General features: G+C 43.3%; 1 long non-coding RNA gene across 3 annotated transcripts; it reads left to right on the top strand.

Moving 5' to 3' along the window:
* Nucleotides 1-22,385, top strand: LOC103093511 (uncharacterized). 3 transcript variants are annotated; one of them, XR_008915974.1, is made up of 3 exons: nucleotides 1-348; nucleotides 19,706-19,845; nucleotides 21,213-22,385. It is a non-coding gene; the product is annotated as an uncharacterized LOC103093511 (long non-coding RNA). The 3 variants fall into 3 exon arrangements; XR_008915976.1 differs by lacking the exon at nucleotides 1-348 and adding an exon at nucleotides 17,397-17,491; XR_008915975.1 differs by lacking the exon at nucleotides 1-348 and adding an exon at nucleotides 19,373-19,494.
* Nucleotides 22,386-24,289: the final 1,904 nt, after the last annotated feature.

Raw genomic sequence — 24,289 nt, 5'->3', positions numbered from 1 at the left:
TTGTTGTACATAAGGCTCTGTGGTAGGGCCTGGGGCTGCCATGACAAAAACCCCAGTCAGTCCCTGCCCTCGAGGAGGGGGCATTTCCCTCAGTTTCTGAAAGAATGTGGCATCTTCTCTCTTTCAGCCTTCATAAGAGAGGATACCTCTTGCTCCCTGCTCCCTCTCATCCATCCTCAGATAACTCAGGGCTCTCTGGCTGTGCTCCCCCTTGCCTATGGCCACATTCTCCAAAGACATCGAGGTAGCCCCTAATGGCATCCCCAAAGCATTCAAAGCCATGGAAGATGGTCTTCAGTTCAGTATTTGACCCATTTTCTTCTAGCGTCAATGACAAATGATGAGAAGGTATGTACAGAGAGTGACCAGCTCTATTACTGGGGTCACAGACCAATGAAGCATCAAAGCAAATACAGAATGGTCTACCATGCTCAAGTGTGCATGTGTCTTAGTTTCCCGGGTCAGTTCCTGAGGGTAAGGACCTGGCCCTCAGCTTTATATGCAGTTAACATCTAATAAATGCTGGTTGAATTGGGGAGGGGGAAGCCACAACCACCATGAATGGAATCATTAAATGTTCAAATTAAATTCAGTAACTGACCTCGGTGCCGTACATATTATAGGTGTTTAGTGAATATCTCTTGTATTGAATGAAATCCTCTGGTTAAGAAGGAAGTGCAATATCTTTGGCAAATATGCACAGTGCGATGACAAAAACACAGAAGATGTTTTGGTGTTCCTTGTGAAATCCATTGATAAAAAATTCTGCAGCCTCCTTTGGAAGCCTGGTGAAGGATAATAACCTGCATTTAGGTGGCCCTTAAAAGCATAAATTCATTTGATCCCCACAACAGCCTTGTGAGATGAGGTATCCTAGCTAGGAATATTCTTATTCCAAAGACAAGTGTATCATCTAAAGCAGGGAGCCCAAGCGATTTGCCCAGACTTACATGATAGGGATCTTGGATCCCCAAACCAACCCATGTAGCTAGCTACCTCCCAAGTGAAACAATGATAGACCTGAGAAAGAGACAGAGAGCCTGGAGCAGGTGGACCAAAGCAGCCCCATCTGCCCATCTGCCCATCTCCTTCCTTTATATCCCAGTATAGCAAGTCTAGTAGCCCGTGGCCTGGAGCTACAGGAGAAAGGAGCAGCAACCTCCAACCCCCATCCAAGCCCTGACCCAGCTTCCAAACCAAGGCTTTAGCCATTGTCAAGGGATTTCTACAACCTGCAATAACATCTATTGGTGTTGTAGCCTCAGGATTCTCTGTGGATGGCCCATACAAGACGGTTCTCACCAATAAAGTCTTTGCCAACACAACATGACCATTATCAGAAAGGGACACAGTTTTAACAATGGCGACCATACCATCATCTCCCTGGCTGCTCAACTCTAAAGACCATCGATTGAGTTTTCCCATCTGTACTGCAGCTGAAGCTGCACCCATGTATTATTTCCTTAACATTAAAATGGGAGCACCTTGAGAGGAGGGATTATTTGGCTCCTATTTGTAGCCCCCATGTCTGTTTTTCACGCATCTCTACCTCCTTACATACATGCCCTACAGAGATACTATTCTTCCATCTGCATCACCTTTCATGTTGGTCAGATAAATGTCATCAGACTTGGTTACAGGATCAGATTATAAGGCTCTAGAACCAGAGGGGTCCTTCTACACAATCTGGTCCACTCCTTTCAAGTTCTATATGGAGAAACGGAGTCGGAGAGATTAGGAGTCTTGCCTCAAGTCACATAAGTTGTGAGTTTGGAGCTGGGTATGAACTTGGTTCCTTTGAATTCCTTTCTTTGTGGAAGGTGAAATGAGTCTAGAGCAGGAATTCTTACCCTTTCTTCTCCTGAGCTATGTTGACAGTGTCTGGTGAAGCCACCCTATGGACTCCCCCTCAGAATCACATTTTCAAATGCTTACAAATAGAGGATTACAAAGGAAGGCAGTTAAGTTGAAATGCAGCTACCCAAATATGAACAAGTGAGTGGACTTCAGCTCAAGAATACCTTTGACTATGGAGAGCTTCGGCATTTTCAGTGGAGCGCTTCCTGCTCCCTTGTATTTTAATATGGACTTTGAAATTAGACATGAGAGATCAAAAGGAGCCCTCTGATCCCAAATGGCAGCCTTTTCCCTTTATTGTTTTTGTATGGGCGGGTCTAAGCAGTCCCCAGGCTTAGCAATGTGAATTTGGAGAGGCATCTCCAGAGCAAGGAGCCCTGAAACAAAAGGGTCAAGATAAGAGGATTTCAAATGTGGGTTTTCATCTACTGGGGAAGGCTGTCAGCACTACACTTGGGAAGATAACCTGGATTCTGTTCCTGCCCTGCTCATCGGCTAAACTCCACGGATGACTCCAGGAAATACAGTTTTTTCAGATTTAAGAGAATAGCGTTTGCCACAGCAATAGGATGCTCGGGAGCATGGCTGGTGTCCCTAACCTTGATGTGAAGAAGGCAGAGTTCAAATGAGCAAGAGGAGCATCACATTTGGCCATCAGGAATCCACATTCAAATGGGACAAAGCCCCAGCCATTTTGTTTTTTTCCAACTCTAGCTTGCTAGTTCTTCAAGGGACTGGCTACTTGGAGCTTCTGCGGCTTTTCTGGAAAAGATGCTTTTGCTCAGACTCAGAGAGAGGCAATTCTGATGGCTTTTGTCCATCAGCTCAATGCATCTCAGATGCCCAAGTGCACCATTGGGTGCAGAAATCCGTCAGCTCTGTGATATCCATGAAAAGCCAAAGAAGGCACCCAGATATTTCAGTGTGAAGGCCAGACAGAGCCTTTGGGGACTAGGAAGCCGCCAGGACTACCATTGCTCTTTACCTTTCCTCCCGATTCTCTCCCTATAATGTCCTATTCTTAGATTTTACGTTGTTATGGATTTCCTTTCCCATAATGTTCATTTCTGAATCCATTGCTCCTCCCCTCCCCAATAAACCTTTCCATAGAGCAAATAGAAAAGAGGAGGCAGCAGCTCAGTGAAACCAGCCAAGGTGCGACTAACATATGATAATATAGAGCATGTGTGATGTTCTGTACCCCCAGACTCATCTCTGCAAAGCCATCTCAGCTCTTCTTGAGCATCCAAAGATTGCTCATCTCTCCCCAGACAGCTCTGTGAATCTGGCAACTTCAGAAGCTGCCTCAAATAACACTAGGCTATTTTGGCTCTTATTCACGTCATGTTATGGAAGAGGAAACTGAGGCTTGTCTAGGAAAAGCGACTTGCTTGTGGTCGACAAGCTCTGCTCACAGTAGGCGCCTAATCAATGTTGAATATTTTGGTCCATTTTCTTCTGTCTCGGAAACCCAATGGCAGAATTTCCCAAGACCCCAGAATGGCGGGCAGTAAATGGAAGGACACACATTTCCTTTACAACCTTGATCTAAGACAATTGCTTCCATTTCAATAGAGCAGGACCATTGAGGAGTTTATTAAGGAACACCCAGAGTGAATGGCTTCTGTGTGGGGAGGTTTTTAGAGGCTGGATACTACAGTGGACAGAATGTGTGAGTGACAGCCAGAGCGCCTGCTTTCCAGATTTAGCTTTTCGACTTGACTGCATGTCTGAAGCTGGAGTCAGCCCCTTCACCCCTCAGCTTTCTCCTGTCAAAGGAGAGGTGTGGACTCCTTGCCCTCTGTGCTCCTTCCAACTCTCAATCTATGATTTTACGTGTCTGGGGCAGGATTGCCAGCTGGAGCTTTGCTAAATCTGGTACAGCCCTCTATGCCTTTTCCCACATTGTCTCTGTAAGTTATTAGGACCTTGGACCTGATGTCAGCTATAGCCTGGCATGGACACTGGGCCTCAAAAGAAAGGAATCAGAGAAAGGAGAAGTAGGAGTCCATGGGCTAGGAGTCCAACAGGAGAAGAGAGACATGGGGTATTGGCCAAGATAGTAGGTAGATGGGTATGATGCTGGATTCCCAAAGGAAAAATGGGAGGTCCAATCCTGAGACTCTGGGGGTCCAATTGGAGGACCCTCAAGTTCCCTGAATTCTGATGGCACAAATGATTGTAGTGAATGAAGCAATACAGAGGGCTGGGGCTGGGGCTGGAGAGACAAATTGTGCCTGCATAGGGAGTTTTTGCCCTTTCTAAATTTATAAAGACAATGTACATGAGCTAGAAACAAGGCCAGGGAGGTAGGATTGAATAAGAAGTACCATACATCCATAAGAACATGGTAGACGATGCTTTAACTCAAAGCATGGTACAGCTTGCAATGAATGGTGAGGACAAAAATATTGAGGGCAAAAGGACCAGTCCTTGGAGAAGATGTGATGATGAGAACAAACACTAGGCAAAACTACTCAATTCCTGTATCATTTCTATGTTCTTTGCCAAAGACAGTAACAGAGAAGAATCGATGAGAAACCATTAATGGGAATTGTAAATGGAGAAAATGGTAAAAGAGTTGCTATCAGTAAATTCCAGCATGTTGTGCCTGGATAAACTATAGCCTCAGGTTCTGAGAGAAATGACATTTGTCTAGGATTGTAGTCTATGCTGGGTCGACCACCATTAAAGTGTTCTGTTCAGTTCTGAAAAGTTTTTTGGAAAGGCATTGCTTGACAAGCCAAAGAACATCTGATAAGCCAACTGGAATGGTGAAGTCCATCCCTTACCCCATCCAAAGGAATGGGGATCATCACCAAAGATTTAGAGAGAACAGGCTAATTTCTTCAATTATTCAATAAGCTATCATGAGGGAATGGGTTTTGATTTTGGCTCCTCACACCAGTGGGTAAAATTCAAAACAACAGGTGGTGGGTTTCCAAAATGTGGATTTAGGCCTAACATAAAGGAGAAAAACAATTTCTCAACAATTAGAGCTTTCCAAAAAACCGAATGGGGTACCCTTGAAAGTACAGGATTCCCTTCAATAGATGCATTCTAGCAAAGGTTGAATGAACCCTTGCTAGACTTATTGGAGAGGGGATTATTTTTCCCAAAGATTGTTGGGGCTAGTTTCTTCCCTTCCCTTCCCTTCCCTTCCCTTCCCTTCCCTTCCCTTCCCTTCCCTTCCCTTCCCTTCCCTTCCCTTCCCTTCCCTTCCCTTCCCTTCCCTTCCCTTCCCTTCCCTTCCCTTCCCTTCCCTTCCCTTCCCTTCCCTTCCCTTCCCTTCCCTTCCCTTCCCTTCCCTTCCCTTCCCTTCCCTTCCCTTCCCTTCCCGTCCCATCCCGTCCCGTCCCGTCCCGTCCCTTCCCTTTTTTAAAACCTCGCCTTCCTTCTTAGAGTCAATACTGTGTATTGGCTCCAAGGCAGAAGAGTGGTAAGGGCTAGGCATTGGGGGTCAAGTGACTTGCCCAGGGTCACACAGCTGGGAAGTGTCTGAGGCCAGATTTGAACCTAGGACCTCCCATCTCTAGGCCCAACTCTCAGTCCACTGAGCCCCCCAGCTCCCCCTGGGCTCATTTATTTTCAAGGTCTTTTCTAATTCTGAAATTGCGTGTGTAGTCTTGGAATTTGATTATTGAACTGGTGTTGGTGACTTTCAGAAAATTGTAGGGAATGGAATCTTTGCTGCAGAACCAAAGACAGGTAAATGTCTTGAATTTTTTTGAATTGCCAAGAAGATGTAGTCCCCAGACCATGTCAGTTATCATGACTTTCTTTCCTGGCAAGATTCTAACAGATGGTTTGTGAGCATTTTGAAAAGGAAATAATGATCCATGCTAGATAGCTTGTGACTATGGAGAACAAGCCAGGCCAGAATAAACTCATTTCTCTTTTCTGGCAAGGATACTAGACTCATTGATTGTGATCAGTGTACCCTGAATCTGTGTCCCAGACCTGGGTAGCGAATGAGAGAGCTGCCAATTGGCATCCTACTCCATACAACTGATTCTGGCTAAATCTCATCCTCTGTGTTTCCAGACTTCTTTATTTATTTTCTATGGTGTTTTGGACTGGCAAAAACATTAGTATGCCTTTTTCTTGGATATCTTGATCAGAACTTCATTTGGTGCACTTTTTAGATCTTTATAGAGGAATTGGGAAGGAAAACTCACCAGTACTTCTTTCTACTCCCAATAATAACAGATGTAATTATAGAAGAGACACTAATCAAATACTTAGATGATAAGTTGTAAGGGATAGCTAGTGGATTCCTAGTGCCTGGTCTAAAATTCTACGGAGGAATAATGGAATTCTGGAGTCACAAAGAAAGAGAATTCTGATGATGAGAGAAAAGGGGATTTGTTCAAAGAGACAGAGATAAATAGAAACGTTAGAAACCAAATTATGTTTTTAAAGAATACATTTTTATAGCTGTCTCTTTTGGATGTCACCTGCATTTTCCCATCATTCTTTTCCTCTCCCTCCCAAGTAGCCATCCATTTTTTTTAAAAAGAGAGAAAATTTTGGGTAAATTCAAAAAGTATTATATAACCACAACCTCCCATTTTTGTGCAAAAGAGAGAGATTTGCCTCCTCAGATCTCTTCTTTGGGGTCAAGTGTGGTTATTATACATTTTGCCACATTTCTTTTGCTGTTCTTCCCATTTCCATTGTTATTTTATATAATGTTTTTCTGATTCTATTGGCTTTACTTTGCATCAGTTCAGAGAAGTCTTCCAGTGTTTCACTATATTTGTCATATTCGTTTTTCTCATAGCAGAGTAGTAATACCCCATTACTTTTCTGTGCCAAAACTTGTTTAGCCATTCCCCAATCGATGAGCATGTATTTTATTTCCTCTTCTTTGTGATTGCAAAAGTGCTGCTATAAATATTTTGCTGTGTATGAAGCAATTCTTTTTGTCATTGCCAAAATAGATTTTGAAAAGACATTTGCTAGAGATAAAAACAAGGACAGGCAATAGAGATTGCTAAAGCATGAACAAGCTGAGAGTGGTGAAGAAAGTAGAACAAAAGTTATTTTTAAATTTTTATTGGGAGAAAATAGAATCTCAGATATGGGCTCCAACCACTTGCCACTCAGGGGGCAGGAGAAGTTCTGGCTCTTGTTGTTTGCCATTCTCTGCCAAAGACCATGACCTTGGGACTGGACAAGATGAACAAAAGTGGCTCATGGGAAGCTGATCCCCAAAGTAAGAACAGAGACAGCAAGAGAGCACCTGCTGCCACATCACGTAGCCCAGGTCAACTCCATCCTGTGCCAGATGGGATGGCTGCACCCCTGCCACTGACCTTTCCAGGATCGTGGAAAACTGGACAAGCTGTGCAAGGCTGCAGAAGGCAAACCTTGTCCCAGTTTCTGCAAAGAAGTAAAGAGCGACGTCTCTCGACTGTCTTGTCCTTATTTAGTGTTTCTTCTCTGGGTGTTTGCGGTATAGAGATGCTCTTTATTGTTCCCTCCCCCATATGACATCAGTTCTTATCATTTTCTTCCTTTATACCATCCAGTCCCCGTTACTAAAGTCAATAGAATGATCCACAAACATTCCTGAGTCATCCCAATGAGTCAACTGTCCACTGCCTGACTCTGGGTGTAGAATGTTGCTGTTGTTGTGTCATTTTAGTCATGTCTGACCCTTTGTGACCTTATTTGGACTGGTTGGCTGTTTCCTTCTTCAACTAAGTTGACAGATGAGGAAACTGAGGCAAATAAGATTAGGTGACTTGCTCAGGGATGCGTGAATATTAAGTGTTTGAGGTCAGATTTGAACACAGGTCTTTCTGACTCCTGGCCAAGTGTCCCATCCACTGGCCACTTAGCAGCCTATGGCTAAAGAATTAGAAAACATATATTTTCAGTCATAGCCATGGTGGAGATGGATTGTGCTTATTTATTCATTCATTCATTCATTCATTCATTCATTTATTTATTTTTGCCTTTTATTGCATTTTTGCTATGACGTATTTTTTCCCTTCTTCTTGCAGTTTGGAAGAGTGGACTAGAGAGAAAGAAAGCCTGGAGCCAGGGTAGTTGAGAACAAAGAAATTAAGGGGGAAAGAAAAATGGTGAGCAGGAATGGAGTGGAGAGGAGGGGAAATGAGAGGGGAGATGGGAAGGGGGGGGAAAGGAAAGGAGAGAAAAAGAAGGAGAAAGCAAAGCAAAATATGAGGTCTCTAAAAGAGAGCTTAAGGCTTAGAAGAGAATGGAAGGAAGGCCAGGAAGTAGTATAGACAAATAGAACAACGGTGAATGCTAGATGTTGGATTTGTTTTATGTATATATAACCTTTACCTTCTGTCTTATAATCAATAATATTGGTTATAATCAATAAATATTAGTTTAAGGAAGACAGTAAAAGATAGGTAACTGAGGTTGAGTGACTTGTCCAGGGTCATAGAGCTGGGAGGTATTTTAGGACAGATTTGAACCCAGGGCCTCCTGTCTCCAGACCTGGTTCCCTATCCACTGAGGTTTAGCTGCCTTGAATTTGTTGAATATTTTAAATAAAACACAAGATGTCTGTAGTAGAGATCCCCATTTTTATGTACAGTCTTATTTTTCTGTTTTAATCTATATAGGAATGGTACTACCTGATTGGTGTTTATTAATTTTGGAATGAAAAAAGAATCAAATGAAAATGAAAAAGGAATGCAACAATTCACCTACAATCCATGTTGGTTAGATTGCACTTGGAATGTTGTATTTCGTTTTGGTTACCCTAGTTTAGGGGGGATATTACTACATTGGAAATCTTCCAGAGAAGGAGAATTAGGAATGTAAGAGACCTTTAATCCATGAAAATAAGGATAAATTGAAGGGATTTGGGGGCGTTTAGAGATGATAAATGAAGACCAATGGAGGGATGATGAGTCAGTAGGAATCTAGAGTTGTCTTAAAATAATTGGATGTCCAGCATGTGAAAGAAGAATTATATCGGTTCTATTTGGTCCTAGAGGGAAGAATTAGAATCAATTAGGGGACATTTCAAAGAAGCTACTTGGGTCATGATGGTGAGGGTGGGGGGGAATCTTAACAATTATTGCTGGACAAAAGTGTCTTGTGCTCCCTTGAATGGTAGTGGTGGTGTTGGGGTTCTTCCTCAATAGAAGTCTCATAACATAGGTTGGAGGGTCCACTTGGTAAGTCACAATTGATATTTCTAGGATTCATGAAAATACTGGTGTAGATGCTCCATCTATTAAGAGAAGTTGTAACTACTTTAGTTGACCACTTAGAGTTACTGTCTCTCAACAAAATGACTTGCTGGCCAACCCTCCAATGATGTCAGAAAAGAATAAAGAAGACTTAGCAATTGATTAGGGGAAAAGGAATGGTGGGTTGAGGATGATTCTAAATTTGCCAAGGTTAGAAAACTCGGAGACTGAATTTTTTGGGTCTTTGGGCATCAGTATCTTCAAACTATCCATTGTTTTAGTGATATTACCTACCATTTTGTTAGTGATGGTTGGTTCTCTTGTTTACCTTTTTCAAACCTTCTTTCCTCTCCCCATCTTCTCCTTTCCTCTAGTTTCCCACATCATGATGCTTCCTCCTCCACCATTCTCAGTAGAAGACAAAACAGAATACTTGTCTGAGAAAATAGAGGTCATTTTCCAAGAGCTTCTTTACTACATTTCAAAGCCCCTTCTCTCTGATGAAAAATTGGCCTCTCACCAATGTCAAGTTTAATCATCCCCTTTACCTCTTGTTCCTTTCCTGCTGCCTTCAAGTGTGCCCAGATTTTTACTATCCTTAAAAAATCCTTCCTTGACCTTACCATTCCCTCAAGATATTTCCCCTCTTTTTCTGGAGTCAAACTTCTTGAAAATGCTATCTAGGAGGGCAGGTGAGTGGCTCAGTGAATTGAGAGCCAAGCCTAGAGATGGGAGGTCCTAGGTTCAAACCTAGACTCAGACACTTATCAGCTGTGTGACCCTGGGCAAGTCACTTGACCCCCATTGCTTAGCCCTGACCACTCTTCTGCCTTAGAACCAATACACGGTATTGACTCCAAGGCTGAAGGAAAGGGTTTAAAAGAAAAAAGAAAATCCCGTGTGTACTCATTGCTTCCACTTTTCTCACTTATTCTCCAACCTGAATATTTTTGTGGAAGCTGTTCATTCCAGACTTACCAATGATCTATCTGTTTGTTGGCAAGTCCAGTGGTCTTTTCTCAGTCCTTTAATTCCCTGCAGTAGAACTCTGTTGATCCTCCCTGGGTAGTTCATCCCCTGTGGGTGTTCATTGCATTGATCTCCCTTATTTCTCTTTCAGATTTTCTGACAATTCCTTCTAAGTCTCCTTTGCTAGATCTTCATGTCATGGCCAGTAACTCAGGGTGTACTAACCAAGGGTCTAGACTAAGCTGGGCACTTTTCATTGCTCTCTCTCAGACACGATCTACTCTTATGGGTTCATTCATCATCTTTAGGAACAACTCCTCTATCTATATACCCTGTTTCAGAGTCTCTCTCTTGAGTTCAGCCTCTCCAGTTGTTTATTGGACATTTCAGATTAGATTACTGTTAGGCATCTCAAAATTAACTTATTATTTTCTTCCTGCAATACACCCCTTTTCTGGACTTTCCTGTTTCTGGTGAGGGCACACCTTTACCAGTTTTCCAGGCTCTAAAGGTCACAACTTCAGAGTCATCCTTGGTTCCTCACAATCCTTGGTTTTAATCAGTCAATCAATTGCCAAATCTTGTTTAATTTATTTTCAGGGTATCTGTGTCCTTCCCAGCACTCAACCCCAAGAGTGGTCTCTTCTCAAGCCCTGACCACTGCCCCCTGGACTATTAATGTAGCTTTCTAATGGGTCTTTCTTCATGAAAGCTCTCTTGTCTCCAATCCATCTTCCAATACAACTCCAAAGTGAATGTTCTAAAATATGGGTGTGGCTATATCCCCAAGCTACTTACTATATTTCTGTTGTTCCCTTTTGATTCTAGAATAAAATGTAAACTTCAGCATGTTGAAATCCTTCCTTAGAAGACTACTTTTCCAGACTCTATATTACTCTCTGTTACATCCTCCCCACTGAGGCCAAACTTGCTCTTTCTCCCACCACAATATTCTATCACCTCTATGCTTTTTTATATCCTTCTCCAATGCTGGAGTGTACTCCTTACTGATCTCTGCCTCCTACAGACCCTGGTTTCCATCAAAGCTCAGCGTCAATGCCACTTACTTCTTAAGACATTTTCTCATTTTCCCTAAGCATTAGTGCTTCTCCTCCTAATTAATTTGTATATATTTATACAGCACCCCCTCTTGGGACACTCCCAACTTATATGTATTTTTTAGCATCAGGGAGCTCAAGGGGTAGCTACTGACACTCTTGGGGTTCAGGGCCATATTTCTAGTACTATAATTCCTGAGCCCCCACCAGTGTACTTCCCATAAATAAACAGCCAGACCCAATTAGATTTTTATCAAAGGTGTTTGCTAAGATAGTGCAGTAAGATGCATGGTGATGAAACATTTCCCCTCTTCTCTTCCAAAGTCTAGGGCATATTCTCCCTGGAGAGTGGAAGCAGCTAGGTTGTGAGTTCCTTGAAGGCAGGGACTGTCTTTTGTCTTTTTATGTATCTTCAATATTTAGCCTGGTGCCTGGAATATAGTAGGCACTTGATAAAGTTTACTGATTGACATAAGTGCAAAAATAGTGAGGCACATCCCATATTTGGGATACACATAAGACAGAAGTATAACTCATAGTACCTGTTACCATTATTGCTTTGAAGTCCATTTTTAAGTCTGTAACTTGTGCTCTCCTCCAGGTACAAAGGATTGTTTCCCTTGGCACTGTGTCTCCATCATGTAGCCATCTTCAGATATTCATATTTATCTATATTTGTCATGAGTAGGTTTTCTGCTCCAGAGAGCATGTATGATTCCTTTTATTATACTCTCTCTGATAACATGTCAGTGGGGACAAGAAGGAGAGACAGAAAGAAGCTCTCCCCTCCTTCCCTTCGCCTCCATTCACCCTTACATCCCCAACAAGAATGTTTCACTCTCAGGACTTGGAATTCTCCAAATGGCAGCTGAGTGGAGCACTAGAGTGCTTCACTGCTTGAATGAGCTTAGTGCTGGGATGATGGCTATTTTATATATAAACTTAAATGAGCCCAACTGATTCTTTCAGACACACGTAATACTTTCTTTTTTGAATTATAAATGTACACACATTGTAACAAGATCGTGTACCTGAAACCATCGTGCTTACACATTTAAAACTACTTATTGCTTGATTGAAGTATCTGGGTCTTTGGGGATAATACCAAAAATAGGAAGGGGCTGGAAATTATGTTCTACTTCTGTTTGCATGTTGCCACTCCTTATAGACTAGAATCTCCTTGAGGGGAGGGTGTGTTGAATTTTTGTTTTTGTGTCCCCACTGTCTAGTAAATCATTGTTGATTAATTGGTTGATTCTTCAAACATTATAATTTTCAACTTCATTCTTTTCTTCCTCTCTCCCTCCCTTCATTCTTTCTTACCCTCCTTTCCTTAATCTCTCCTTTCTTCCCATTTTTCCTTGCTTCCTCATCATTCCTTTCCCTTGTGAATAAGGGAATGACCAAAAGCAAAGAAAATTTGAAATTTGAAGAAGATGCTTCAGGAGGGGCACATGGAACATTCAGAGGACCTGTGGGGGGAGTTCCAAGTTCAAAACAGTTGGAGCCAGAGAGAAAGATCTGTTCTTATCTAGGACTCTGAGGGAACGGGATGGGAGAAGTACTCATCTCAAATCTCTTTGCCTGAACTGAACTGAACTGAATGAAGTTTTTCATGCCCAACTGAAGACAACCTTTGGAACAGAGAGTCAATATTTTTTTCCTTAGGGGAAACTCAGGGCCATATTCCCTGGAGAGAGTTTTGGTCAAGCCCTCAAAAGTTGCCATACAAAAGAGATAGTAGGGACCTTCCTCTTTTCCCTCTGCCCTTTCCCTTCCTTTCAAAATAAATTAGATACTTTGAATTATAACAGAATTGATTCAGAGTTTATGTAATAGAAGGGGAATTTCCATCTATCAAGTTTAGAAGGAAAGCTGTGGGGAGTAGACTTACCCGTCTAGGTTGACTGACTAACTTACTCTATTAGTGGCTGCTTAGCTCAGTAGAAAGAAAGAGGAAGTGAAGTCTCCAAAAACAGCTGTTCACTGGTCCCTTCCCTAAGTCCCCTCGCTATTATACCCTCTCCCTCTCTCCCTTCCTTTCCCTCTTTTATTCTTTTTCTTCTCTTGCTCTCTTCCCTTTTACTTCCTTCTTCCCTCTTTCGTACCTTCCTTTTTTCTTTTCCCTTCCTTTCTCCCTCTTTCTTCTTTTCATCTTTGCATTATTTCTCTCTCTTCTTGTTTTGACAATATCTTGGTTTTTTTTCTCTTAAGTATTATCCATGATAGATGTTTTACCACATTTTCTTTTTTTCATAATATTTAATCATTGTATAGTATCATTGATTACTATTAATTTGTTTCCCACCAGTATCTCTGGTGTTTTCTTTCCTGACATTTTACTTTCCTCTCTTGGATTTTGTTTTGTTTTTACCTCATTTATTGCTATTTTTTCTTTTAGGTGATGGAGAGATGAATTTAAACCCTGTCATTCATATGCTCATCCTGTTGAAATTTCTGATTTCATCATTTTAAATGCCTTTTCATTTCTTCTTATGGTTGGCTGCTTGCTGAGATAACAGAGTAGTGTTTCCAGTGTCATTGTGGATGAGGATAAATCCTTACACGACCAATGGCACATCTTTCTCATTTCATTTTTATTCCATATTCCACTGTTTTGTTTCTCTAAGATTCTTTTGGTATAATGTGGCTGGGATTCACAACACGCTTCTACTAGTTGGATTGGTGGTGGGTTAAGATTGTTCTATGTCTATGTGATGAGGGAAAGAGAGACCAAGTACTATGGGGTAGACTTAATAGGACTTGATACTGAATGAATTTTGGGAGTGAGGAAGAGAGTAGATGAAGAGTTGAAGCTAGAGGACTGGAAGGAGTGAGGCAACCTCTAAAGAAAGAGGAAAGCTGATGAATCACGGCTTCAGAAGGAAGATGAGTTCCATTCTGAATGAGATGTCTGTTGGACAGATGTAGGTAAACATCTGGTGATCAGGGCAGACACTGAGCCTAGATATCTCTTGGTTTGATATCTTTCTCAATGTTGATGTTAAATCCAAATGAAAAGGAATGCATGCTACAGCCTGTTCAGACACACTATCCTTCCAGTGACCTTTTTATGAAAAGGTTTCTTTTCTTCTTGCCCTTCACACCAGTTGCACTGTGTAGTCAACAGATGCTAATGTAATCAGTGCTCAGTTCCAATTCATTGATGACATCAGGTACTGTCTATACTCTCTACTTTCATTTTATGTAATGCAGAATAAAAATACTTCAAAGAACTTTTATTTTACATAAAATGATTATCATGTGAGGTTGGCTAACAGTTTCCTTCAATGTCAAATATAAAAGTTATTTCCATTTCCTAAATCTTAGAACCTTGGGCTAGTTTAGCTCCAGATACTGACATGGTCTCTTGGTAAACTCTTATATCACAATCGTTATTCTCTTGTCAGTCACAACTTGGCTATTATTTTAGTTGTCTAAATATATTTTTTGGTGGGATGACTAAAACTAAAAGGGTTAGAAATCGACTGATACAAATTACTTAAATTCAAAGTGGATGAAATCTAATTATATTGGCCCCAGTTATGTCTGAAATGATGTTTATTAGCATCAGAAGCATGGAGCACATGGAACAAAGTGGGCTGCCATGTAGCCAGAATAATGGGTGCCAAACACAACAGAGGAGCTCAAAATGGGAGCCGGTTTAGTGGGAAATTGAAGGGATGATGGAGTTGTTTCTTTTTGCACTCCCAGGTACTTCCCCTGGTTCAGCCCATTATTGCTTTGTACTGGGACTGTCGCAACAGCCTCCTGATTGGTCTCTCTCTCTTGTCTTTCCCCTTTCCAATCCATCCTCCACATAGCTGGTGGAATTATCTCCTAAGGCACACATCTGATCATGCCACTCCCTTCCTCAAAAGCCTTCCATGGCTTTGTGTCTCTCCACTTTCGGATAAAACATCCAATTCTCATGCTGGCATGTCAGTTCCTTCCCAATCTGGCTCCCTTTTCTCTTTGACGTCTTCTTTCACAATGCATCAATTCTCTCACTCTGCAGTCCCGTCACCTGCCCTCCCAGACATCCCCCATGCCTCCATTTTGTCTCTTGCCTCCATTCTGTTTCACAGGCTGTCCCCCATTCTCGAATTCCGTCCCCCACCTCTGCCTTGTAGAACTCTGAGCTCACGTGCCCCCTAGAAGTGTCTTTCCTCATCGTCTTCCTGCATCTGCTCGTGCTCTTTCCCTCCTGTGACTGTTCTGCAAATTCTTGTTTCTTCTGCTCTGTACCTGTTAGAGTTCTTGGCCAACACATGGGGGCTCTTGAGGTGAGATGCTGCTGCTTTAAAAACGTATCTTTAATATCTAGCAAAGTGCTTTTGGCCCCCTAAGTGGGCCTTTAATGAACGACTGTTCAAATGGATCGAATCTGAAACCGTTTGCAAAGGTGACAGTGTGTAATCTTTAACCTTTGAGTTAAACATTGGCCAAACCAACAGAGCCACCTCTTTGTGGGACCTGGAAATGAACTGAAGTGAGTGCTAGGCGGGCCCCAGAGACTTAGATCAGGAGGTAGGGAAGAGTTTTTCCCTATTTGATTTGATGTGGCTACGAAGTCAGGGCCACAGGACTGGGGCGTGCAGGTCTCCCCACCTTCAACGCGGGGGGGGGGCTCCCCACCTGACTGTCCCAGCCAGCACATATCGGAGTGACCTTTCCCAGTTCTTGGTGGGCTTATGATCTTAGAAGGCAGATTCACTTGAAGCAAGTGAAATAGGAAGATGAACCTATTACCAACCTTGCTGCAGAAATTAAAAAACAAAACCTGCATCCTCTCTCTTATCGGTGAGATCCTCACACACAGGCAGAAGCATAGAGGTGTGTCAGTGATACATATGGACATGGAATGTGCACTGCAAAGCCAGACTCGGTGGAGGCATCCTCTGAGGAGCTGCTCTGTCCTCCCTCTTGGCTGGTGTAGAAAAGTGGAGGCTGACTCTAGCCAGGAGAGGGAGGATCTGGAGATCCCTGGCCTTTACAGACGAGTGTTTGTGAGGCTGGTGGAGGAAAGAGAACAGAGGGGGCCTTGGAGGCTATTATTAGACCAAGAGAAGATGGAGAGGGCATCTGTGGAGGTGAGCTTCTTGCTGAAGCAATTGGTAACAGAGTTCAGCAGCGGGTGGAGTGAATGGAGCAGAACTAAGCAGATGATACATGGTGCAGTTTTCCCCCAAGAGGTTGTGAGTATAAAGAAGTGGTACCAGCAGTGTACTAAGAACACTTAAGGGAATCACGAGGCATCAGCGCACTGATCTATGCCATGGAATAGTCTGTTCCAAGAAAAAAAAAAGATAAATCAACCCCATCTCTCTCTCTCTCTCTCTCTCTCTCTCTCTCTCTCTCTCTCTCTCTCTCTCTCTCTCTCTCTCTCTCCTCACTCCCCCTTCATTTCCCCCTCTCTTTCTTTCTCCTCTCTCTCTCTGTCTCTTTGTCTCTGTCTCTTCCTCCCTCCCTCCTTCCCTCCCTCCCACACTCTCTCTTTTCCTCCCTCCCACACACTCTCTCTTTATCTCTCCCTCTCTCTCTCCCTTTCTCTCTCTCTTTCTCCTTCCCTCCTTCCTCCTTTCTCCTCTCTCTATCTCTCTGTCTCTTCTTTCTTCCCACTCTCTCTGTGTCTCTCTCTCTTACTCCCCCCCTTCCACACTTTCTCTCTCTCTTTCCCTCCCTCCCCCCTCCCCCCCCTCTCTGTGGGTGGGGAGCAGCATGGTCATATGCTCCCATTACTGATTATTAGCCTGCTGGGTTAGCCCTTGAGATTTCTGGTAGTTATTCTGACAGTATGTATCTCCATGAAGCTTCAGGGATATTTCCCTAGAAAAGAGTGGGATCCTCATTTTAAATAATGATTTCTTAATTTTCCTGGTTGGGGCAATGCTCCTGGGAGCAGAGATCAGATGGTTTCCACCTCCCTCCAACACTGGCTGTCATCAGAGCCGGAATGGGGGTGGAACAATGGGACTCTGTCCAAAGGATGCTGAAAACTAGAGGGAGATAAGCACAAGCAGTGGGGCAGCCAGGCAGTACAATGGATAGAGCGTGGGTCTGGAGTTAGAAAGATCAGGGATCTAATCTGGCCTCAACATTTATTAGCTGTGTGACCCTGGGCAAGTCAATTAACCCCTGCCTGCATATAACTGGAGAAGGACTTGGCAAACCACTGCAGAATCTTTGCTAAGACAGTCCCCCGCCAGGTTGGTCACAAGGATTCTAGCACGACTGAACAATAACAATGTGCTTTGGGCATAAACAGCACACTCAGTACAGTAGGCAATATGGAAACAGCTGATACACTGAATTAGCAAACCATTGATTAGGGGCCTTCATGCTGGGCATTTTTCAGGTGCTGAAGATACAGAGACAAAAAGGAAGCCCTCTCTGACCTCAAGGAGATGATTACATTCCATCAGGGTAAGCAGCACATCTGTGGGAGGCTGAGAAATGTCTCCCAAGAGAGTACAGTGTGAATGATCCCCCCTTATGACTCCAGTCTTTCCATGTGTCCATGTACACAGCCATCTGAGGGGTGGAAATCCCACTTGTTCCGTGTGTGAACAAATACCTCCCTTCCTCTTCTGAGATCAAGAAGGGGGGATGGCCCTTGTGGAGGGCACAGCTGGGGCAGGGCACAGAGATGAGTAATGGAAGGACTATTCCTGGTCCACTGGCTGCTGGTTCAATGTCATGAACATGACCAGTACTGAGGAATGGCAAGCCAAGGAAATGAACAAAAGGCAAGAAATAGTGACACAAATAGGCTTTACCCCTAATGTCCTAGAGGTCTCATGGGATCAGGGGATTGGGTGGCTTGTGGTTATGGTAGGAGACCCTGGGCTGGGATAGATCTGATTTGGGGGGATTACTGGGGTCCTTCCTGCACCCAGCAGGAGGATCTGGGCTGAATTTCCTCCAGAAAATTACAGAGTTCTATTAAAGACCCAGAATTCTCTCTTAAATGAAGATTCATCCCCAAAATCTCTGAAGAACTCAAGGTGAATATTGTGAAGAGGGTGATGGAGATGGGGAGATTCAGAGACAACCAGGAGGAAAAACAGCCTCAGGGAAGGGTGGGATGAGAGCCAAGTGGTGAGAGCCAAAGATGGCACATCAATGGCTCTGCTGGTGCCCTTGTGATGCCGAGAGAAAGGGAGGGAGACCTCCAACATGTTGGGTGAACCGCCCAGGGAGAACTTATAGGGAGAACAACATGAGAAAGAGTGGTCCAGGATGGGCACACGGCATAGGCTGCAATCTGCATCTTTGGAGAGAACCTATAAACTGGTGGGATCATAGATCCATTCCAGTGTCTGAGTCTCTAATAGTCCTTGAAATGTGTCCTCAGCATTAGTGGCGGGTATTCTGGGAGAAGCAAATGGGTGGGCTACACAACTGAGGGATGATTTACCTGACAGCTCAATTTGGAATGCAGCCTGCTGAGAAAGCAGGGTCCATTTTCAAGAATCCTCCCATGCAAGGGAAGTCTTGGAGCTGGAAGCCTCAGATGTTTGTCCAAGAGAATTGGTGGGTGGAGAAGGTTAGACTGTTCAGCCTGAGTAGATGTGCTGGGATTCAGTGATGATGGAGAATGTGGGATGGGGATGGTGATGGGGAGAGGGACTGTGATGTGCCCCATGATCTATCTACTGCCTCACCCCTCCTTTCCTCTCCTCCCTGACTGCCATGCTGTATCAGAGAAGTAAAACATTGGCTATAGGAGGCTGGGACTTGGCATTTTAGTCACCTCTCCTCTCATGATCTGCATTCTGACTTCTGCCCTGTGCACTCTGGCATTACTCTCTCCAGAGTTACCAGTCATCTCTCAACCGACAGAGCTAATGGCTTTTTCTTAATCCGGGTCCTTTTTGCCCTTTTTACAGCATTTGGCACTGGTGACAACCTTCTCCTCCCACACAGGAACTGATGCCAGCTGAAGGAAGCAGAATCCCAACCCCTTTGTCTCATTTTATTTTCTTTTTAAAGATTCATCATATCTTTGTTTTTTTGATCACGTTTGTTTCCATCTATATCTGTCTCTCTCTTGCTCTGATCCAGCCAATCAATCATGCCTTGTAATAATTTTAAAAGAGGAGGAGAAGAAGAAAACAAGAAAACCAGCCAGTAACACTACCTGGTGCATCTAAAGAACCTTGGGTGGTCTTGGGTGGTTTTCTAGGCTCTGCATCCCATTCCTTCCAATGGAGGGAGGAATGCATTTTCTTCCTTCTTTGAGGGCAGTCTGAGAGTTTATAATCATGCAATAGCAGTTACTTTTTTATTCTTTTTCCCACTCCATGGACCTTGTAGTTGCTGGGTACATCATTTCCCCACTCCTGCATCCTTTCACTTGCATCAGTTCCTGTGGTTTCCTGAGCTTCTCTGAATCCTTCATGCTCATCACTTCTTAGAGCATCGTGGTGTGTTTTTCTTTTTTATATCACAGTTGTTGAATCAGCCCCCAATGGATGGGCCTCTGCTTTGTTTCATCTATTAATCAGCATTAAAAATGCTGCCATGAACATTGAGGTGGATAATGGCCCGTGCTTTTATCTGGGAGAGAGAGTACCACAGTGGCGAGAGTAGCCATCTTTCAGTTTTCTCTTAGTGGTATTCTCCATTGCTTTTCAGAACTCTTGGATCATTTGGGCCATTTAAACTGTTCACCAACAACTCCACCAGCAATATATGACACTTCCGTCTTCTCACGTTGTCTCCAGCACCGATTCTTCTCAAGTTCTGCCGTCTTTTCTAATCTGACAATCTTATGGGTAAGAGCAGAAATCTTAGTTGATTTGACTTGTCTCTCCCATTATTACACGCGGTGGCTAGAGCACTGGATCTAGAATCAGTAAAACTTGAGTTCAAATCCTGTCTCAGACACTTACTACTTATATGACACCAAGAAAGTCATTTTAACCTCTGTCTGCCTCAGTTTCTCCATCAGTAAAATGGGGATAACAATAGCACCGACTTCCTGGGGCTGTTTTGAGGCTGAAATGAGATAACAATGGTAAGTGCTTAGCAGAGTACCCAGCACAAGGCAAGCACTATACAAGTGCCAGTTTTCACCATCATCATCATCATCACTAAAATGACATGAGAAAATGTTTGTAAGTCGATCACAAATCTTTGGGTGCTCTGCATACACTATTAGGTAGGCTAGGTCACTGGTGCACAGAAGCAGTTATAATAGAAAGGAAACAGAGATTGTCAAAGGAAAAGTATAATAAACATACACATTTGGAAATGCATTATCTCTGATAGCCATAGATGTTCATTAAAACTAGCCACTCAGGGGCTGTGAGTTGGCTCAGTGGATAGAAAGTCAGCCTGGAGATCAGAAGTTCTGGGTTCAAATTTGACCTCAAGCACTTTTTAGTTAAGTTCATAAAATGTTCTTATTTGAAGAAAACAATGTACTTGGAAATCAACAACACTACAAAAGCTCCTGGTTATGACCACCACAATCAAAAATACTGGGGCAGCTGGGTGGCTTACTAGGTAGAGAGCCAGTCTTGGAGATGACAAGCCCTGGGTTCAAATCTGGTCTCAGACAAACCACTTACCCCAACTTGCTTAACTCTTACTGCTCTTCTGCCTTGGAACCAATATTTAGTATCGATTCTAAGATGGAAGGAAGGTAAGGGTTTAAATAAAAAAGAACTATCCCCCCCCCCCCAGGCACACTGGCCTCCTTGCAGTTCTTTGACCATGATACATCATGCCCCATCTCCATGCCTTTGCCCTGGCTGTTCCTCATGCCTGGAATGTGCTGCTTCCTCACCTCTATCTTTGGTTTCTTTCAAAATTCAACTCAAGATGCTCCAGCTGCAAGAAAGCTTTTGGGGTTCCCTCAGTGGCGAGTTCCTTCCTCTCCCAGATTACTTTCCATCCTCTGTTTACGGCTTGCCGTAACAGGGCTTCTCCACCCCTTGAATACATCTTCCTCGGACTGTTTTGCCCTTTGTCTGTATTATCGGTCCTTCATACTGCACTTGGCACCTAGTCAGCTTCATAAACGCTTCTCCCCTGACTCCATTTGGCAGGTCACTAACGTGATGGCCTTTTCCTTTGGGCGTGCGTATGTGAATGAGCTCGTGGACAGGAATGTCTCGTTTCTTCTTATGTCTTTCAGACTCGTCGGGCAAGAAAGGCAGCCAGACTCGGGAGTCCTGCCGTTTGCGGCTTTCTCAGTCGTTTTCTCTAAGAGCTTTAATGTAGTTCATGAGAACTCACCGGGGCTGAGCCTAAGTAAACTGCAATATAAATTGAAATGGTTGTTCCCAGCTCAACTCCTGCCCCGGGATTAAACTGAAATATCGCTAGTGTCATGCAGGGATATTGCAGAGACGTGTAATTCTGTTAGTTCCCACCAGAAACTCACAGTGTTATCCACAGAGTAAGTAGCCACAGAGGATCCCCTAAGAGTTATTAGCAAAAGCCAAGGACCCCTCGAGCCACCTGTGAGAGCGGAACATTCATAAAATAGAGAACAAGGCAAAGCCCTTGCAGATGGGGAAGAGGAGCTGGAGAAGGCCATGGGTCCACCCCTGGACTGGCACGATTCCAGTGGCTGACTCCTCTGTTCTGGGAAGTAAGCTGCCTTCACACTCTTTCCCAAGACCCACCACATTCTTCGGTGAGGAGGAACATCCTCTCTTTGCCCTGCAGTCTAGGGGGCTTCATTTAGTGTTTCCGTACTAATGCTCTGAATTTCATCTACACATTCATGGAATACAGTCATCAGCTGGGAGCTGATTGAATGACCTTCACCAAGAACATCTTTCCTTCAACCTCTGGAATTCTGGAAAGGCAGAAATGGGAGAGTCCCAAGAAGACATCTGCACAATTGGGGCACATGTGCTTATCTCTAGCCATATGGGCTCTGCCACTATGGCTAATATGGATGCGTTCAGGCTCCCAAAGGGCAGACACGCTAGAATAATGAGATACCTTTGCTTCTATCTCCTTGAAAACCAGAGCTTGCCGAGCCTCTGTACCGACCATTTGATGGGGCTGGTCTACCAGCTTCCAGCAGCTACCAGCTTCCACCTTTTCTAACTCCAAAACTTTTGTCTAGGAATCCTCTCTCATCTTCTCAGAGCTGTGGTGGTCCCTCTCTGGTCAGGGCAATGACCACCGAGTCCCTGATCCCAGCCTTGAGAGGTTGTCAGTGGTTGGGGCTGGCACAAGAACTCAAGTATTCCCTGCTCTTCAACTCAACAGCTTGATGCCATCTTTGAACCCTGGCTCTCTGGTGAGCAATGGAGCGTCTGTCCATGAAGATATTAAAGACCCTTTACAGAGATGTATTGGTAATTTGCTTCTGCTTGTGTAGGTTTATGTTTCTCCAGTTCATAAGAGCAAGATTAGAGGAGAAAGTGAGGGGAATAACAAAGGCTATAAAGCAACTGCAGGCTTTAGTTATTTTATTGTAGGCTGGAATCCTCCCAAAGCACACTGTTACTCCACACGCTAAAATATTGGGGGAAAGTTATAGAAGCATGAAGTTTTAAAGCTCACGAAGGCTTCTGAGATCTCCTAATGCAACCTCCTCATTTTGTTAGAGTCCTAGAGAGGTGAAAAGGCTTGCTCTAAGTCATATGATTGGTTGGGGCAAGACTGGGAAGAGAATCCTGGCAGATGTTCTCTCCTTTCCAAGAATCTAGGGCTTTATATTGGCCAAGAGCCTCATGTACATGATTTCATTTGACTGCCCTAATAACCTTGGGGAAGTGAGTACTGCCTGGACCACTCATTTTACAAAAGAAGAAACTGATGCTAAGAAGGGGGAAATCAATGTTAGAGTAAGATTAAACATGGATTATGTATGCAGGTATTATATATTTGTATATATGTACATATATGACACATACAGTAATATATAGGACTATGTATGATGTGTATATGTAAATATAATGTTTATGTGCATGTGTGTGTATTTATACACTGAATATTCTGGGCTCATCCTCTACAATTCTTAAAAGCACTAGCAGATTGACTCTTCAGATTGATTGACTTCTGTTAGTCCTGCTCTTGTATTTTTTTAGGGTTAATCCTGAGGGGTTGGGAGATATGGTTCTAATTCTATGGCTCATGGCACTGCTGGGTTTATACCCCAAAGAGATAATAAGGAAAAAGACTTGTATAAGAATATTCATAGCCGCACTGTTTGTGGCACAAAACTGGAACATGAGGGGGGATCCTTCGATTGGGTTAGGGTTGTGGAATGACTGAACAAATTGTGCTGTGTGTTGTAGATGGAATACTATTGTGCTAAAAGGAATGATGAACTGGAGGGATCCCATGTGAACTGGAAAGACCTCCAGGAAGTGATGCAGAGTGAAAGGAGCAGAACCAGGAGAACATTGTACACAGAGATTGATACATTGTGGCACAATTGAATGTAATGGACTTCTCTACTAGCAGAATTGCAATGATCCAGGACAATTCTGAAAGACTTATAAGAAAGAACACTATCTGCATCCTGAGAAAGAACTGTGGGAGCGGAAACACAGAAGAAAGCAATTGCTTGATCACATGGCTTCATGGAGCTATAATTGGGGAGGTAGACTTAAAGATCATCCTATTAGTGCAAACATCAACACCATGGAAATAGGTTCTGATCAAGAACACATGTAAAACCCAGTGGAATCAGCTATGGGCAGGGGGAGGGGGAGGGGCAGAGGGAGGGGAGGGAGGGAGGGAAAGAATATGATTTTTGTAACCGAGGAATAATGTTCTAAATTGACTAAATAAATTTTTCTTAAAAAAAAAAGATTTGATTGCCAGGAAAAAAGATAATTCTATGGCTCATGAGCCCCCCACCAGTGTGTTTCCTTCATTGATTATCAGTTGAATTCAATTGGTCAACCAGATCTCATTAGGTTTTAGAAATGGGTATTTCCTTAAGTGGTATAGCAAGCATGGATCTCACAAACCATCCCCCCAAACCAGAGGCACATTTTCCAACAAGTACATTTAGAGAATAGGAGACAGTGGGCTAGCTGAGAGAACACATGGTAAATGGATTACACATTCCTGGTTGTCCTTTTCTCCTCTTTCTAGGGTCCTCACCTAGGTGTAGTTTTCTGATGGGCTCCTTATAAAACGCTCAAGATCTTTTTGCTTAGGAGATCTAGTCTGCCTTCAGCAGGAGGCAGCTGGTGGCACAGTAGATACTTGGAGTCAGTGGAACTTGAGTTCAAATCC

The sequence above is a fragment of the Monodelphis domestica genome, chromosome 2 (genome assembly GCF_027887165.1).
Source record: "Monodelphis domestica isolate mMonDom1 chromosome 2, mMonDom1.pri, whole genome shotgun sequence".
Lineage (NCBI taxonomy): Eukaryota > Metazoa > Chordata > Mammalia > Didelphimorphia > Didelphidae > Monodelphis > Monodelphis domestica.
Note: the sequence above shows the minus strand (reverse complement) of the source record. Positions and strands in the feature narration are given on the sequence as shown.